This window comes from Triticum dicoccoides, chromosome 7A, assembly GCF_002162155.2.
Source record: "Triticum dicoccoides isolate Atlit2015 ecotype Zavitan chromosome 7A, WEW_v2.0, whole genome shotgun sequence".
In the NCBI taxonomy this organism is placed as follows: domain Eukaryota; kingdom Viridiplantae; phylum Streptophyta; class Magnoliopsida; order Poales; family Poaceae; genus Triticum; species Triticum dicoccoides.
Window position 1 is genome coordinate 594,812,735 of NC_041392.1, and position 17,033 is coordinate 594,829,767.

Sequence of the window (17,033 nt, forward strand, 5' to 3'; positions counted from 1 at the left end):
GTATTTCACAAAACTTTATATCGTAGATGCTGCTACCACGTTCCACTTGGAGCTATTCCAAATTATTGCTCCATTGTACGTATCCGGTATCTCTACTCAGAGCTATCTGGATAGGTGTTAAGCTTGCATTGACGTAACTCTTTATGTCGAACTCTTTATCACCTCCATAACCGAGAAACATTTCCTTATTCCTCTAAGGATAATTTTGACTGCTATCTAGTGATCCAGTCCTAGATCACCTTTGTACCTTCTTGCCAGACATGTGGCAAGGCACACATCAGGTGCGGTACTCAGCATGGCATACCGTATAGAGCCTATGACAAGAGCATAGGGGACGACCTTCGTCCTTCCTCTTTCTTCTGCCGTGGTCAATCTTTGAGTCTTACTCAACTTCACACCATACAACTCAGGTAAGAACCCCTTCTTTGACTGATCTATTTTGAACTCCTTCAAAAACATGTCAAGGTGTGCGTTCTTTGAAAGTATCATCAGGCGTCTTGATCTATCTCTATAGATCTTGATGCCCAATTTGTAAGCAGCTTTATCCAGGTCTTCCTTTGAAAAACACTCTTCAAACAACCGTTTATGCTTTCCAGAAATTCTACATTATTTCAGATCTTACAATATGTCATCCACATATACTTATCAGAAATGTTGTAGTCCTCCCACTCACTTTCTTGTAAATACAAGTTTCTAGCAAACATTGTATAAACCTAAAAGCTTTGATCACTCCATCAAAGCATGTATCCTGACTCCGAGATGCTTGCTCTAGTCCATAGAAGGATTGCTGGAGCAAGCATACCTTTTAGCACCCTTAGGATCGACAAAACCTTTTATTGTATCACATACAAACTTTTCTTACGGAAACTGGTAAGAAAACTTGTTTTGGCATCTATCTGTCAGATTTCATAATCGAAAAATACAGCTAATGCTAACATGATTCCGACGGACTTAAGCATCGCTACGGGTGAGAAATTCTCATCGTAGTCAACTCCTTGAACTTGTGAAAAGACTCTTTCCCACAAGTCGCACTTCATAGACGGTAACATTACCGTCCATGTCTATCTTCTTCTTAAAGATCCATTTATTCTCAATGGCTTGCCGATCATCGGCCAAGTCCACCAAAGTCCATACTTTGTTCTGATACATGGATCCTATCTCGGATTTCATGGCTTCTAACCATTTGTCGGAATACGGGCCCACCATCGCTTCTCCATAGCTCGTAGGTTCATTGTTGTCTAACAACATGATATCTAAGACAGGATTACCGTACCACTCAGGAGTAGTACATATCCTTGTCGACCTACGAGGTTCAATAGCAACTTGATCTGAAGCTTCATGATCACTATCATTAACTTCCTATTCAACAGACATAGGTGCCACAGAAAACATCTTTCTGTGTTGCATTATTCTCTGGTTGAAATAAAGGTTCGACAACCTCATCAAGTTCTATCTTCATCCCACTCAATTCTTTCGAGAGAAACTCCTTCTCGAGAAAGGACCCGTTCTTAGCGACAAACAATTTACCCTCGGATCTAAGATAGAAGGTATACCCAACTGTCACCTTTGGTTATCCTATGAAGATGTGTTTGTCCGCTTTGGGTTCGAGCTTCTCTAGCTGAAGCCTTAAGCATCGCAGCCCCAAACATTAAGAAACGACAACTTTGGTTTCTTGCCAAACCAATGTTCATACGATGTCGTCTCAACGAACTTAGATGGTGTCCTATCTGAAGTGAATGCAGCTGTCTCTAACGCATAACCTCAAAATGAAAATGGTAGATCGGTAAGAGACATCATAGATCACACCATATCTCATAAGGTTCGATTACGACGTCCGGACACACCATTACCCTATGGTGTTCCAGGTGGCTTCAACTGTGAAACAATTCCACAATGTCTTAAGTGATTGCCAAACTCATAACTCAGAAAATCCCCTTTTGATAAGATCGTAGGAACATGATCTTTTTGTTATGATGATTCTTAACTTCACTCTGAAATCGCTTGAACTTTTTAAACGTTTTAGACTTGTGCTTCATTAAGTAAATATACCTATATCTACTCAAATTGTCAGTGAAGATGAGAAAATAGCGATATCCACCGCACGCTTCAATTCTCATTGGATCACACGCATCAGCATGTATGATTTCCAACAAGTCACTTGCCCGTTTCATTGTACCTGAAAGCGGGGTCTTAGTCATCCTGCCCATGAGGCATGGCTCGCATGTGTCAAGCGATTCAAAATCAAGTGACTCCAAACATCCATTGACATGGAGTTTCTTCATGCATCTTACGCCAATATGACCTGAGCGGCAATGCCACGAGAAAGTGGTACTATCATTATTAACTCTACATCTTTTGGCGTGAACATGTGTATTACCACGACCGAGATTCAATGAACCATTCACATAGGGTGCATGACCATGAAAGGTATCATTCATGTAATCAAAATAACCATTATTCTCTAACTTAAATGAATGACCGTATTGCAATGAACATGATCTAATCATAGTCATGCTCAACGTAGACACCTGATAACATTTATCTAGGTTCAATACTAATCTCGAAGGCAGATGGAGCGTGCGATGGTGATCTCATCAACTTTGGAAACACTTCCAACACACATCGTCACCTCGCCCTTAGCCAGTCTCCGTTTAGTCCGTAGCTTTTGCTTCAAGTCACCAGTAATAGCAACTGAACCGGTATCCAATACCCAGGTGCTACCAGGAGTACTAGCGAGGTACACATTAATGACACGTATATACTTTGTTGAAGTTGCCAGCCTTCTTATCTACCATGCATTTGGGTAATTCCGCTACCAATGACCGTTCCCCTTACAATAGAAGCACTTAGTCTCGGGTTTGGGTTCAATCTTGGGTTCCTTTACTGGAGCGGCAACTGGTTTGCCATCCATGAAGTTTCCCTTCTAGCCCTTGCCCTTCTTGAAACCAGTGGTCTTGTTAAACCATCAATACTTGATGCTCCTTCTTGATTTCTACCTTTTACGGTCTTAAGCACTGCGAACAGCTCCGGGATCAACTCCATCCCTTGCATGTCATAGTTCATCACGAAGATCTAGTAGCTTATTGATAGTGGCTAGAGAACTCTATCAATCACTATCTTATCTGGAAGTTTAACTCCCACTTGATTTAAGTGATTGTAGCACCCAGACATTCTGAGCACATGCTCACTAGTTGAGCTATTCTCCTCCATCTTGTTGGCTAAAGAACTTGTCAGAGGTCTCACACCTCTCAACACGGGCATGAGCCTGAAATCCCAATTTCAGCTCTTGGAACATCTCATATGTTCTATGGCGTTTAAAACGTCATTGGAATCCCGATTCTAAGTCGTAAAGTATGGTGCACTAAACTATCAAGTAGTCATCAGGATGTGTCTGTCAGGTGTTCACAACATCCACAGACGACGTTGTAGGGGTTTGCACATCGAGCGGTGCATCAAAGACGTAAGCCTTCTGTGTAGCAGTGAGTACACTCCTCGGACTACGGACCTAGTCCGCATTACTGCTTACAATATCTTTCAACTTAATCTTTCTCTAGGAACGTATTGAAACAGGGAGCTACAATGTGAGCTATTTATCTACAACATATTTGCAAAGACAATTTAGACTATGTTCATGATAATTGAGTTCATCTAATCAAATTATTTAATGAACTCCCACTCAGATAGACATCCCTCTAGTCATCTAAGTGAAACATGATCCGAATCGACTAGGCCGTGTCCGATCATCACGTGAGACGGACTAGTCAAAATCGGTGAACATCTTCATGTTGATCGTATCTTCTATACGACTCATGCTCGACCTTTCGGTCTTCCGTGTTCCGAGGCCATGTCTGTACATGCTAGGCTCGTCAAGTCAACCTAAGTGTATTGCATGTGTTCCGAGGCCATGTCTGTACATGCTAGACTCGTCAACACCCGTTGTATTCGAACGTAAGAATCTATCACACCCGATCATCACGTGGTGCTTCGAAACGACGAACCTTCACAACGATGCACAGTTAGGGGGAACACTTTTCTTGAAATTTTAGTGGGGATCATCTTATTTAAGCTACCGTCGTTCTAAGCAAATAAGATGTAAAACATGATAAACATCACATGCAATCAAATAGTGACATGATATGGCCAATATCATTTTGCTCCTTTTGATCTCCATCTTCGGGGCTCCATGATCATCGTTGTCACCGGCATGACACCATGATCTCCATCATCGTGTCTTCTTGAAGTTGTCTTGTCATCTATTACTTCTACTACTATGGCTAACGCTTTAGCAATAAAGTAAAGTAATTACATGATGTTTATGTTGACATGCAGGTCATAAATAAATTAAGACAACTCCTATGGCTCCTGCCGGTTGTCATACTCATCGACATGCAAGTCGTGGTTCTTATTACAAGAACATGATCAATCTCATACATCACATATATCATTCATCACATCCTTTTGGCCATATCACATCACAAGGCATATGCTGCAAAAACAAGTTAGACGTCCTCTAATTGTTGTTGCAAGTTTTTACGTGGCTGCTATAGGTTTCTAGCAAGAATGTTTCTTACCTACGCGAAAACCACAACGGGATATGCCAATTTCTATTTACCCTTCATAAGGACCCTTTTCATCGAATCCGATCCGACTAAAGTGGGAGACACAGACACCCGCTAGCCACCTTATGCAACTAGTGCATGTCAGTCGGTGGAACCAGTCTCACGTAAGAGTACGTGTAAGGTCGGTCCGGGCCGCTTCATCCCACGATGCCGCCGAATCAAGATAGGACTAGTAACGGCAAGCAAATTGACAAAATCGACGCCCACAACTGCTGTGTGTTCTACTCATGCATAGAAACTACGCATAGACCTAGCTCATGATGCCACTGTTGGGGAACGTAGCAGAAATTCAAAATTTTCTACGCATCACCAAGATCAATCTATGGAGTAATCTAGCAATGAAGGGAAGGAGAGTGCATCTACATACCCTTGTAGATCACTAAGCAGAAGCGTTCAAGTGAACGGGGTTGATGGAGTCGTACTCGTCGTGATTCAAATCACCGATGATCCTAGTGCCGAACGGACGACACCTCCGTGTTCAACACACGTACAGCCCGGTGACGTCTCCTACGCCTTGATCCAGCAAGGGGAGAAGGAGAGGTTGGGGAAGACTCCATCCAGCAGCAGCACGACGGCGTGGTGGTGGTGGAGGAGCGCGGGACTCCAGCAGGGCTTCGCCAAGCACTACGAGAGACGAGGAGGAAGAGGGGTAGGGCTGCGCCAACAGGGAGATTGAATCGCGTGTGTTGGGCACCCCCAAACGTCAAGTATATATAGGGGGAGGGGAGGGACTGAGCCCCCACCTAGGGTTCCCTCCCTAGGGGTGGCGGTAGCCCCCAGATCCCATCTGGGTGGCGACCACAAGGGGGAGAGGGGGAGGTGCACCTGGGGTGGGCCTTAGGGCCCATCTGCCCTAGGGTTTGCCCCCTTCCCCTCTTGGAGGCGCCTTGGGCCTTGGTGGGAGGTGCCCCAGCCCACCTAGGGGCTGGTCCCTTCCCACTATTGGCCCATGTAGGCCTCCGGGGCTGGTGGCCCCACCTGGTGGACCCCCGGACCCCTCCGCTGGTCCCGGTACACTACCGGTGATGCCCGGAACACTTCCGGTGGCCAAAACCATACTTCCTATATATCAATATTTACCTCCGGACCATTCCGGAACTCCTCGTGACGTCCGGGATCTCATCTGGGACTTTGAACAACATTCGGTAACCGCGTGCATACTTTCCCTATAACCCTAGCGTCATCGAACCTTAAGTGTGTAGACCCTACGGGTTCGGGAACCATGCAGACATGACCGAGACACCTCTCCGGCCAATAACCAACAGCGGGATATGGATACCCATGTTGGCTCCCACATGTTCCACAATGATTTCATCGGATGAACCACGATGTCAAGGACTTAATCAATCCCGTATACAATTCCCTTTGTCTAGCGGTATTATACTTGCCCGAGATTCGATCGTCGGTATCCCGATACCTTGTTCAATCTCGTTACTGGCAAGTCTCTTTACTCGTTCCGTAACACATCATCCCGTGATCAACTCCTTGGTCACATTGTGCACATTATGATGATGTCCTATCGAGTGGGCCCAGAGATACCTCTCTGTTACATGGAGTGACAAATCCTAGTCTCGATTCGTGCCAACCCAACAGACACTTTCGGAGATACCTGTAGTGAACCTTTATAGCCACCCAGTTACGTTGTGACGTTTGGCACACCCAAAGCACTCCTACAGTATCCGGGAGTTGCACAATCTCATGGTCTAAGGAAATGATACTTGACATTAGAAAAGCTTTAGCATACGAACTACACGATCTTTGTGCTAGGCTTAGGATTGGGTCTTGTCCATCACATCATTCTCCTAATGATGTGGTCCCGTTATCAACGACATCCAATGTCCATGGTCAGGAAACCATAGCCATCTATTGATCAACGAGCTAGTCAACTAGAGGCTTACTAGGGACATGGTGTTGTCTATGTATCCACACATGTATCTGAGTTTCCTATCAATAAAATTCTAGCATGGATAATAAACGATTATCATGAACAAGGACATATAATAATAACCAATTTATTATTGCCTCTAGGGCATATTTCCAACAATAAAATCATCATGGATGTACATGCATGAGAGAAAATGTGACCTACTGTGACAAACACGTATCATCACGGAAGTTCTTGCTACACCTCCCTTGATGTGTGAGTTGTTTACCACAGACCTACGGTTCCATAGTGATTAGCTAGATGGCTTCTTCTCTCTCTTTGATCTTCAATATAATGGTCTCCTCGGAGTTCTACACGATGTAATCTTCTTTTGCAGTGTGTTTGTTGGGATCCGATGAATTGTGGGTTTATGATTAGATTATTCATTGAAACTAATTGAATATTTTTTGACCTTTATTATTTGTGATTGTTATAGCTATGTAATGCTTTCCGAGCTATGAGTTTTCTTTGGCCAAGTAGATGAGTAGATCATCTGTGGAGTGGTGCATAGTAGTAGGTTCAATCTTACGGTGTCCTCACCTCATGACAGAAGGGGTAGCAAGGCATGGTATTGTATTGTTGCTACTAAGGAGAAATGGACGAGGTTCAATCATATTGCTTGGTTTTATTCTATCTATATTATGTAATCATACTCCATGCAATACTCTATTTGTTATGAACTTAATACGTAGAGAGGCGGGCATATAAGCGCTCTCGAAGTGGAGTAATAGTAGTAGATGCAGGCAGGAGTCGGTCTACTTGTCACGGACGTAATGCCTATGTACATGATCATGCCATGAGTAACATCATAACTATCGAATAGCCGTGTCCATGGTAACAGACACTCAGAGTTGTATCCCGATCTATACAACTAGAACTGGATACGGGAGACATGAAATGGATATGATGGCTCTGGGATTGCTTTCTCGCAAGGAGTCGCGGAAGGATCTCTGTGCATTACTACAACATACTTACTACTTCATGTTAATGGTAATCTGCACTCTTCTAATGCTGCAAGACGCTACAAGATGCTAGTCTTCGATAGGCTAGGCCTTCCTCTCTATTCTGCCATTTCTGCAGTCTAGTCCAAAGATATAGCCCAATTTCTTTGATACTGATGCATACTTAGTATAGATCTGATGTAAGTCTTGCGAGAAATTTGGATGAGTACTCATGGTTGCTTTTCTACCCCTTTTATCATCTACCCGAGTGCTGCGATTAGATGACGGAGCCGAGGAGCCAACCGATCTCACTGATGACTACTACTACCCCGACGAAGCCTACTACTACGTGGAGATCGCCGACAACCAGGAGTAGTTAGGAGGCTCCCAGGCAGGAGGCCTGCGCCTTTTCGATCCAGTTCTCGATATTTTGCTCAGCCTTCTTAAGGCAGACTTGTTTATCTTACGTCTGTACTCAGATATTGTTGCTTTCGTTGACTCTTGTGTATTCGAGCCCACGAGGCCCCTGGCTTGTAATATAAAGCTTGTATTATTTTATTTGTGTCTAGAGTTGTGTTGTGATATCTTCCCGCGAGTCTCTGATGTTGATTGTGCGCGTTTGCGTGTATGATTAGGGCATGATTAAGTCAGGGGCGTCACACTACTATCACAAGATCAATCATGACAGGGCAATCATTAGTTTGAACTATAACTCCATGCTTAATGTCTACTGCCTGAGTAAAAGTAGAATTAGCCATATTCACTATAATCTCAATAGTAGCATAAGGGCCTAGATTGAGACAATCATAAACAGACTTGGGGATAGTGGAAACACTAGCCCCTAGATCACATCAAGCAATGAATTTATTCAATCCAATCTCAATCTCTATAGTAGGCTCAAAAGCATCCTCTTGCTTACCTGGTAACTTACTGTAAAGTTTCTTTCTTTCATCATCAAATTCACGTACCTTGGTTGCAACTTGCTCAACAAAGACATTATATGCTTCATTATTAGTTACCTCGGGTAGTGGGTACTTCATTGATATCATATTCACAAAATCTGCAATGGCATAATTATACTCTGGAAGATGGCTTGTGTCCAGTTCTTTGGTCTTCTCTTTGTTGATTCTCACCATTTTAACATCTTCAACCGAGTTAGGTTTCGGTTTACTTGCAATCTTGGCTAAGATTAATGTTTGGCTCTCTGCAATTTTAGCGAGTTGTGCTTCCATATTCTTGAATCTTCCTTCAAGTATCTGCACATCATTTGTTAGTCCAAGAACCTTACTGGTCAATTGACCAAGTAAGTTATCATGATTCTTCAAGGTATTCTTGAAGTTTTCATTCTGCTTAGTTTGACTGGCAATAAAATTTTAAGAGTTTCTTCATGAGTACTTCTATTGTTGCCATTAGCTCCATTAAAATTATTTGATGCTCCTCCATTACTAGGATAAGGGAGTGTAGGAGCATAACCATTATTTTTCCACTTGAGATAATAGCTATTATGGGCAATAAAAGTCACATCACTAGTTTTCTTTGTTAGCGATGGCATTCACATTTCCCTCTAATTTACCTTTCATCATGGAGATAAGTCCATCAAGTTTGACTGTCAACTCCGTGCTACTTTATTCTATCATGTTCACCCTCTTGGTGGTGGGTCTTCCAACATGCCATTTGGCATGGTTTTCTTACATATCGTCAAGTAATTTCTTGACATCATCTATGGACTTTCCCACGATTGTTCCTCCTACAGCTGTATCAAGCATAGTTATTGACATTTGATTTAAACCATTATAAAACATATGAAGAATTAACCACTCCTCCATTCCATGATTAGGGCAATTCCTCATAGCTCATGTCATTCAATCCCACACAAGCGCTAGTGGCTCATGTTCTTCCTGCTTGAAACCTCTAATCTGAGAATGTAATTGCATATTTTTTTGCAGGTGGACAAAATTTAGATCAAAAATTTCTGCGACAATCAAGCCAAGAAGTAATACTACCTCTAGGTAGAGCTAGAAGGCGTTCTTTTCCTTTTCCTCTCAAAGAGAAAGGAAATAGATGGAACTTCAAAGTGTCAGGGTCATAATCTCTAATGCGTGTCATGTTGCATAATTCAGTAAAATTATGCAAGTGCATACCTGCATCTTCAGAATCAGAGCCTCCAAATTGGTCCTGTTGAACCATGGAAACTAAGGTCGGTTCGATCTCATACTCAGCGGCTGCAACCTCAAGTTGTGCTATTGGTTCACACATGAAGTTGTTGCTGGGAGTAGCAAAACTTGCAAGATTATGAGCCATGATCTTTTTGTTTTTCTCAACTGACAAGACTAGCAACGATAATAAAACTTAAATAAAAACATAAAAGTAAAAAACAAAAACAAAAAATTAAATTTAACAAAACCTCTAAACACAAAGACTAGGATTACTAAACTCCTTCCCCGCAACGGTGCCAGAAAAAGGGCCTGATACCTCCTTTTAGTGATCAGGTAATGGAACCAAAAAGTGTATCCCTCACCAATTTCCCAAGAGGTGACCCTGGGTAATCGAACCCACGAGGGGAAGATTCTCTTGAAGTGATGGTCTCTAGCAAGCTTAACGTTCGATGATGATTTGTATTATGAGTTATGTGTTCTGGTGACTGAAGATTGTTCGGAGTCCCGGATGAGATCACGGACATGACGAGGAGTCTCGAAAGGGTCGAGAGGTATAGATTGATATATTGGACGATAGTATTCGGACACCGGAATGGTTTCAGAGTGTTTCAGATATTTATCAGAGTATCAAGGGGTTACCGGACCCCCGCCCCGAGGAAAGTAATGGGCCACATGGGCTATAGGGAAGAGAGAGAGAGGGCAGCCCACAAGGAGTGGCGCCCCCCATGGGGAGTCCGAATTGGACAAGGGGAGGGGCGCGACCCCCTTTCCTTCTCCCTCTCCCTCTCCTTCCCCCTTTCCCCCTCTGAAAGAAGGAGGGGGCAGGGGGGGGGGGACTCGGACTAGGAGTCCTAGTGGGTTTCCTCCCACTTGGCGCGCCCCCTAGGGCCGGCCTCCTCCCCTCTCCTCCTTTATATACGGGGGCAGGGGGCACCCCAAAGCACATCAATTGTTTATTAGCCGTGTGCGGTGTCCCCCTCCTCCCCTCTCCTCCTTTAGGCGAAGCCCTGCGCAGATCACATCACCATCACCACACCATTGTGCTGACGAAACTCTCCCTCGACACTTTGCTAGATCAGGAGTTCGAGGGACGTCATCGAGCTGAACGTGTGCTGAACTCGGAAGTGTCGTATGTTCGGTACTTGACCGGTTGAATCGAGAAGACGTTCGACTGCATCAACCACGTTAAACTAACGCTTCCGCTTTCGGTCTACGAGGGTACGTGGACACACTCTCCCCCTCTCATTGCTATGTATCTCCTAGATAGATCTTGCATGATAGTAGGAATTTTTTTGAAATTTCATGCTACGTTCCCGAATAGTGGCGTCTGAGCCAGGTCTATGAGTAGATGATATGCATGAGTAGAACACAAAGAGTTGTGGGTGATCATAGTCATACTTCTTACCACCAACATCTTATTTTGATTCGGCGGTATTGTTGGATGAAGCGGCCCGGACCAACCATACATGACCATGTTCATGAGACCGGTTCCACCAATAAACATGCAATTTGTTTTGCATAAAGGTGGCTGGCGGGTGTCTGTTTCTCCAACTTTAGTTCAATGGAATTTGACTATGGCTGGTCCTTGTTGAATGTTAAAACAACAAACTTGACGAAACATCGTTGTGGTTTTTGATGCATAGGTAAGAACGGTTCTTACTAGAAGCCCACAGCAGCCACATAAAACTTGCAACAACAAAGTAGAGGACGTCTAACTTGTTTTTGCAGGGCATGTTGTGATGTGATATGGTCAAGACATGATGTGATATAGGTTATTGTATGAGAGGATCATGTTTTGTAAAAGTTATCGGCAACTGGCAAGAGCCTTATGGTTGTCGCTTTATTGTATGAAATGCAATCGCCATATAATTGCTTTACTTTATCACTATGCGTTAGCGATAGTTGTAGAAGCAATAGTTGGGAAGACGACAACGACGCTACGATGGAGATCAAGGTGTCAAGCCAGTGATGATGGAGATCATGACGATGCTTTGAAGATGGAGATCAAAGGCACAAGATGACGATGGCCATATCATGTCACATATTTTGATTGCATGTGATGTTTATCTTTATGCATCTTATTTTGCTTAGTACGATGCTAGCATTATAAGATGATCCCTCACTAAAATTTCAAGGTATAAGTGTTCTCCCTAAGTATGCACCGTTGCGACAGGTAGTCGTGCCGAGACACCATGTGATGATCGAGTGTGATAAGCTCTACGTTCACATACAGCGGGTGCAAGACAATTTTGCACGTGCGGAATACTCGGGCTAAACTTGACGAGCCTAGTGATACGTCTCCAACGTATCTATAATTTTTTATTGCTCCATGCTATATTATCTACTGTTTTGGACATTATTGGGCTTTATTATCCACTTTTATATTATTTTTGGGACTAACCTATTAACCAGAGGCCCAACCTAGAATTGCTGTTTTTTTGCCTGTTTTAGGGTTTCGAAGAAAAGGAATATCAAACGGAGTCCAAATGGAATGAAACCTTCAGGAACGTGATTTTCTCAACGAACAAGACCCGTGAGACTTCGACCCTACGTCAAGAAAGGAAACAGGAGGCCACGAGGTAGGGGGGCACGCCCACCCCCACCAGGCGCGCCCTCCACCCTTGTGGGCCCCCTGTTGCTCCACCTACGTACTCCTTCCTCCTATATATATATATATATATATATATATATATATATATATATATATATATATATATATATATATATATATATATATATATATATATATATATACGTACCCCCAAACGATCAGAAATGGAGCCAAAACCCAAATTCCACCGCCGTAACTTTCTGTATCCACGAGATCCCATCTTGGGGCCTGTTTCGGAGCTCCGCCGGAGGGGGCATCGATCACAGAGGGCTTCTACATCAACACCATAGCCCCTCTGATGAAGTGTGAGTAGTTCACCTTAGACCTACGGGTCCATAGTTAGTAGCTAGATGGCTTCTTCTCTCTTTTTGGATCTCAATACAATGTTCTCCCCCTCTCTTGTGGAGAACTATTCGATGTAATCTTCTTTTTGCAGTGTGTTTGTTGAGACCGATGAATTGTGGGTTTATGATCAAGTCTATCTATGAACAATATTTGAATCTTCTATGAATTCTTTTATGTATGATTGGTTATCTTTGCAAGTCTCTTCGAATTATCAGTTTGGTTTGGCCTACTAGATTGATCTTTCTTGCAATGGGAGAAATGCTTAGCTTTGGGTTCAATCTTGCGGTGTCCTTTCCCAGCAACAGTAGGGGCAGCAAGGCACGTATTGTATTGTTGCCATCGAGGATAAAAATATGGGGTTTTCTTCATATTGCATGAGTCTATCCCTCTACATCATGTCATCTTGCTTAAAGCGTTACTCTGTTTTTAACTTAATACTCTAGATGCATGCTGGATAGCGGTCGATGAGTGGAGTAATAGTAGTAGATGCAGGCAGGAGTCGGTCTACTTGTCTCAGACGTGATGCCTGTATACAAGATCATACCTAGATATTCTCATAACTATGCTCAATTCTGTTAATTGCTCAACAGTAATTTGTTCACCCACCGTAAAATACTTATGCTCTCGAGAGAAGCCACTAGTGAAACTATGGCCCCGGGTCTATCTTTATCATATTGATCTCCTACTACTTAGTTATTTCCTTTGCTTTTTTACTTTGCCTTTATTTTACTTTGCATCTTTATCATAAAATACCAAAAATATTATCTTATCGTATCTATCAGATCTCACTCTCATAAGTGGCCTTATAGGGATTGACAACCCCTATTTGCGTTGGTTGCAAGGATTTTTTTGTTTTGTGCAGGTATGAGGGACTCGCGCGTAGCCTCCTACTGGATTGATACCTTGGTTCTCAAAAACTGAGGGAAATACTTACGCTACTTTGCTGCATCATCCCTTCCTCTTCGGGGAAAACTAACGCAGTGCTCAAGAGGTAGCAAGAAGGATTTCTAGCGCCGTTGCCGGGGAGGTCTACGCAAAAGTCAACATACCAAGTACCCATCACATACCCTTATCTCTAGCATTACATTATTTGCCATTTGCCTCTCGTTTTCCTCTCCCCCACTTCACCCTTGCCGTTTTATTTGCCCTCTCTCTCTATCCTCCCTCTCTATTTGCCTCTTTTTTCCCGCTTGCTTTTTGTTTGCTTGTGTGTTAGTTTGTTTGCTTGTCGTTATGGCTAGTCCCTTATCTTCTCCGTTATCTCCTGAGAATGAAATTCTAAATTTTAAGCAAAGGGAGGGAGAAAATCTAAAAGATGCTCGGTATAGAATTTGCAATGCTCAAAATAAATCTACTAGGAAGCAATCTACTTCCGTTCTCCTTCGCAATTTTTATGTAGGCATTATTCCTTGGCATCGTTATGTTCTTGATACTATTACCGGAGGGAACTTTTTAGGTAGCCATACTTTTGATTCTTATAATGCTATGTTAGATTTATTTGGCTCACCCCCTCTCTTGGTTAATGGAACTATATTAACTTTGGAGCATGTAATGCAAAGGCTTGAGATTATTGAAAATAAGGTTGCTACTGTAGAGTTAATTTAAAATTTGGATAAGAAGATCCACAACCGAATCTCTCAATATGGATCTAAAGTAGGAGTTACTTTGAAAGATATTAAAGAAAAGGAACCCATAGTTAATGAGAAAATAAATCACGATTCCGTTAGGATCGATAAACTTGAGAATATTATTGCCAACTCGGGAACCACTTTTTCTTCCGTAAAGAACACTCCAAGTCCTTCCACTAAAGTTGCCAAGCTTATGTACGTTCCTAAAAATAAGGGTGAATCATCTAGTAAGGAAAATGCGGATCTCAAATCTATAAGTATTCATCCCAATATTTTTGCTATCATTAAGGAACCATTTGTTACAAATGAATTATTCGATCTTGTGCCTAGAAGTTTGATAATTAATAAAAAGAAAGAAATTCCTAAAGATGGTATATGCCTCATTGAAGAATTTCCTACCAAAGATGGCAATACCTAGATCTATTCTTGCTTGTTATGCCTAGCTAGGGGCGTTAAACGATAGTGCTTGTTGGGAAGCAACCCAATTTTATTTTTATTCCTTGCTTTGTGCTCCTGTTTAGTAATAAATAATTTTTCTAGCCTCTGTTTTGATTGTGTTTTTTGTGTTTAATTAGTGTTTGTCCCAGTAGAACCGTTGGGAAGACTTGGGGAAAGTCTTGTTGAACTTGCTGTAAAAAAACAGAAACTTTAGCGCTCACAAGAACTGCTGTCAATTTTATTTGGAGAGTGCTATTTAGTTAATTATTTTTTCAGATGATTAATAGATAAATTCCTCACGTCCAACAATTTATTTTAGAATTTTTGGAGTTCCATATCTTGCGCTAGCTACAGATTACTACAGACTGTTCTGTTTTTGACAAATTCTGCTTTTCGTGTGTTATTTGCTTATTTTGATGTGTCTATGGCTAGTAAAATAGTTTATAAACCATAGAGAAGTTGGAATACAGTAGGTATAACACCAATATAAATAAATAATGAGTTCATTACAGTACCTTGAAGTGGTCTTTTATTTTCTTTCGCTAACGGAGCTACGAGATTTTCTACTTTAAGTTTTGTGTTGTGAAGTTTTCAAGTTTTGGGTAAAGATTTGATGGATTATGGAACAAGGAATGGCAAGATCGTAAGATTGGGGATGCCCATGGCACCCCCAAGATAATCTAAGGACACCTAAAAGCCAAAGCTTGTGGATGCCCCGGAAGGCATCCCCTCTTTCGTCTACTTCTATCGGTAACTTTACTTGGAGCTATATTTTTATTCGCCACATGATATGTGTTTTGCTTGGAGCATCTTGTATTATTTGAGTCTTTTCTTTTTAGTTTACCACAATCATCCTTGCTGTACACACCTTTTGAGATAGCCATACATGATTTGGAATTTGTTAGAATACTCTATGTGCTTCGCCTATATCTTTTGAGTTATATAGTTTTGCTCTAGTACTTCACTTATACCTTTTAGAGCACGGTGGTGGATTTGTTTTATAGAAACTATTGATCTCTCATGCTTCACTTATATTATTTTGAGAGTCTTAATAGCATGGTAATTTTCTTAAAATCCTAATATGCTAGGTGTTCAAGATTAGTAAAATTTTCTTATGAGTGTTTTGAATACTAAGAAAAGTTTGATGCTTGATGATTGTTTTGAGATATGGAGGTAATAATATCAAAGTCGTGCTAGTTGAGTAGTTGTGAAATTGAGAAATACTTGTGTTGAAGTTTGCGAGTCCCGTAGCATGCACGTATGGTAAACGTTATGCAACAAATTTGAAACATGAGGTGTTATTTGATTGTCTTCCTTATGAGTGGCGGTCGGGGACGAGCGATGGTCTTTTCCTACCAATCTATCCCCCTAGGAGCATGCGCGTAGTACCAAGGTTTTTGATGACTTGTAGATTTTTGCAATAAGTATGTGAGTTCTTTATGACTAATGTTGAGTCCATGGATCATACACACTCTCACCCTTCCATCCTTGCTAGCCTCTTTGGTACCGTGCATTGCCCTTTCTCACATTGAGAGTTGGCGCAAACTTCGCCGGTGCATCCAAACCCCGTGATATGATACGCTCTTTCACACATAAACCTCCTTATATCTTCCTCAAAACAGCCACCATACCTACCTATTATGGCATTTCCATAGCCATTCCGAGATATATTGCCATGCAACTTCCCATCATTCCTTTCATCATGACACATTCATCATTGTCATATTGCTTAGCATGATCATATAGTTGACATAGTATTTGTGGCAAAGCCACTGTTCATAATTCTTTCATACATGTCACTCTTGGTCCATTGCATATCCCGGTACACCGCCGGAGGCATTTATATAGAGTCATCTTTGTTCTAGTATTGAGTTGTAATCATTGAGTTGTAAATAAATAGAAGTGTGATGATCATCATTTTCTAGAACATTGTCCCAAGTGAGGAATAAAAAAAGAGAAAGGCCATAAAAAAGAGAAGGCCCAAAAAAATGAGAGAAAAAGAGAGAAGGGACAATGTTACTATCGTTTGCCACACTTGTGCTTCAAAGTAGCACCATAATCTTCATTTTAGAGAGTCTCTTGTTTTGTCACTTTCATATACTAGTGGGAATTTTTCATTATAGAACTTGGCTTGTATATGCCAACAATGGGCCTCCTCAAGTGCCCTAGGTCTTCGTGAGCAAGCAAGTTGGATGCACACCCACTAGTTTCTTTTGTTGAGCATTCATACATTTATAGCTCTAGTGCATCCGTTGCATGGCAATCCCTACTCCTTGCATTAACATCAATCGGTGGGCATCTCCATAGCCCATTGATTAGCCTCGTTGATGTGAGACTTTCTCCTTTTGTATTCTCCACATAACCCCCTCAT